The following is a 3,269-nucleotide window of genomic DNA, read 5'->3' on the forward strand; positions in this document are numbered from 1 at the left end:
ATAAGATAAGTTAAAAGTTCCGTTCGCAAATTCTTCAGCTGACAAGGACACAGTGAAGATTTTGAACGAGTTTCAAATAGAACGCACATGAAGAATTTGTGAATAGATTGGGTTGAGTATAGCATAGAGGGCGAAGGGTCCGATCACATTCACTTAGCAGAAAAACCAACTTGAAGAATTAGCCATAAGTGAATGCTGTAGAGGACATAAACATATATATATATATAGCCAATGAAGAAAAACGACGGAAACAGTGAAGACAATGCAAAGTTGAAGAAAATGAACAACTGAGGAATTTCACTGAGGAAAAACTCAAATTGAAGATTTTCAACTTTTGGTGGTGGCGTGACCCACCGTATAAGAATGATGATTTCAGACACCGCGTACAATTGTCGTAGGGTTCTGAGAATCAAATTCTTCGTTAATTTCTTCACACTTAGAGTGTTATTCTTCATTGATTGAAGAAAAACGTTTCTTCATGTGTTGCACATCTAAGTCATCAATTTTGCATAAGTGTTAGGATGAGTGTCCTTTTCAAAGAACATTCGAAGATTCTAAGATATTTAGCTCACACCGCAACTTGCTAAATCTCTTCTCATCCAAGGGCTTTGTGAAGATATCGGCTAGCTGTTCTTCAGTCTTCACATGCTCAATAGAAATGTCGCCCTTCAACACATGATCACGAAGAAAATGATGACGAATCTGAATGTGCTTTGTCTTCGAGTGCTGAACTGGGTTGTGAGCAATCTTGATGGCACTCTCATTGTCACAGTAGAGAGGCACATTCTTCATGTTGACGCCGTAGTCCTTGAGAGTTTGCTTCATCCACAGCAATTGAGCACAGCAAGAACCAGCAGCAATGTACTCAGCTTCAGCAGTAGACAGTGATACGCAGTTCTGTTTCTTCGAGGACCAACAGACCAAAGATCGTCCGAGGAAATGACATGTACCAGATGTTGACTTGCGGTCCACACGATCACCAGCATAGTCAGAGTCAGAATATCCAATGAGATCAAAAGCCGAGCCCTTGGGGTACCATAATCCAAGTGTTGGTGTGTGAGCTAGATATCGAAGAATATGCTTCACAGCCTTATGGTGTGATTCCTTCGGTGTAGCTTGAAATCGGGCACACATGCAAACACTAAGCATAATATCTGGCCTAGATGCACATAAATACAATAAAGAACCAATCATGGAGCGGTATACCTTTTGATCGAAGTCAATACCATTTTCATCAGTGCACAGATGGCCATTTGTGGGCATCGGAATTTTGACGCCTTTGCAATCTTGCATGCCGAATTTCCTCAGTACATCCTTGAGGTATTTCTCCTGAGATATGAATATGCCATTGCGCTGTTGACGAATTTGAAGACCTAAGAAGAATTTCAATTCTCCCATCATAGACATTTGATATTCTTCACTCATCATATAGGCAAATTCATCACTATAACGTTGGTCAGTACAGCCAAAGATAATATCATCAACATATATTTGGCACACAAACAATTCACCATCATAAGATTTAGTGAAAAGAGTAGGGTCGAGTGAACCGGGTTTGAAGCCTTTCTTCATGAGGAATTCCTTCAAAGTATCATACCATGCCCGAGGGGCCTGCTTGAGGCCATAGAGGGCCTTATTGAGTCTGAAGACTTTGTCAGGATGCTTTGGATCTTCAAAACCTGGGGGTTGAGCAACATATACTTCTTCCTCAAGCTTACCATTGAGGAATGCACTTTTCACATCCATTTGATATAAAGTGATATCATGATGGTTAGCATAAGCAAGTAATATGCGAATAGCTTCAAGTCTAGCAACAGGTGCAAAAGTTTCATCGAAATCAATTCCTTCAACCTGTGTGTAGCCTTGAGCTACAAGTCGTGCCTTATTCCTCACCACAAGGCCATTTTCATCTTGCTTGTTGCGGTAGATCCACTTTGTGCCAATGATATTGTGCTTGCGAGGATCTGGACGTTTAACCAGTTCCCAGACGTTGTTGAGCTCGAATTGATGTAATTCTTCTTGCATGGCCTGAATCCACTCAGGCTCCAGAAATGCTTCATCTACCTTAGTGGGCTCTGTGATAGAGACAAAAGCATAGTGCCCACAAAAGTTAGATAAATGTGAAGCTTTTGAGCGTGTGAGAGGACCTGGTGCTTCAATGTCATCGATGATCTTTTCAACTTGCACTTCTTTTGCAACGCGAGGATGAGCTGGTTGTCGTCGAGGAATTTGATCAGCATTTTCTTCAGCACCATTTTCTTCAGCATTTTCTTCAGGTGCATTAGCTCGACGTTCTTCACGTTCTGGAATGAATTCTTCAGCAGATTCTTCGGTAGGAATGACATCCTCAGTAGCCTTGAACTTGATAGTTTCCTCAGGTGCTGGTTCATCTATCACAGAGGGTAGGTGCTCTCTTTGCGAGCCATTAGTTTCATCGAACCGCACATCTACAGTTTCAACAACCTTGTGAAGAACGTTGTTGAAGACTCTGTAGGTGTGCGAGTCCTTTCCGTAACCAAGCATAAAACCTTCATGTGCTTTTGGTGCAAATTTAGCATTGTGATGAGGATCTCTAATCCAACATTTAGCACCGAAGACTTTGAAATAACTCACATTGGGTTTCTTGTCAGTGAGGAGTTCATAGGCAGTCTTCTTGAAGAATTTGTGAAGATATACCCTGTTGATGATGTGGCACGCAGTATAAATTGCCTCAATCCAGAAGTGACGAGGCGTCTTGTACTCATCAAGCATAGTGCGAGCCATCTCAACAAGAGTTCTGTTCTTGCGCTCCACGACGCCATTCTGCTGAGGAGTGTAAGGAGCAGATAACTCATGAGTAATACCAAGTTCATCAAGATAGTCATCAAGACCAGAATTCTTGAACTCAGTTCCATTGTCACTTCTGATGTGCTTGATTTTCACACCGAAGTTGGTTGAAGCCCTCGAGGAAAATCGTTTGAAGACTTCCTGCACTTCATGTTTGTAAGTGACAATATGTACCCAAGTGTAACGAGAGTAATCATCAACAATAACAAAGCCATAGAGAGATGCATCATTTGTGACTGCTGAGTAATGGTTAGGACCGAAGAGATCCATATGAAGCAATTCAAATGGTCGAGTAGTGGTCATGATAGTCTTTGCTGGATGCTTAGCCTTGGTCATCTTTCCAGCTTCACAGGCTCCGCATAAGTGATCCTTGAGGAATTTGACATTCTCAATGCCAATGACGTGCTTCTTCTTCGCAAGCGTGTGCAAATTCCTCATGCCTG

This window comes from Triticum aestivum, chromosome 2D, assembly GCF_018294505.1.
Source record: "Triticum aestivum cultivar Chinese Spring chromosome 2D, IWGSC CS RefSeq v2.1, whole genome shotgun sequence".
Classification (NCBI taxonomy): domain Eukaryota; kingdom Viridiplantae; phylum Streptophyta; class Magnoliopsida; order Poales; family Poaceae; genus Triticum; species Triticum aestivum.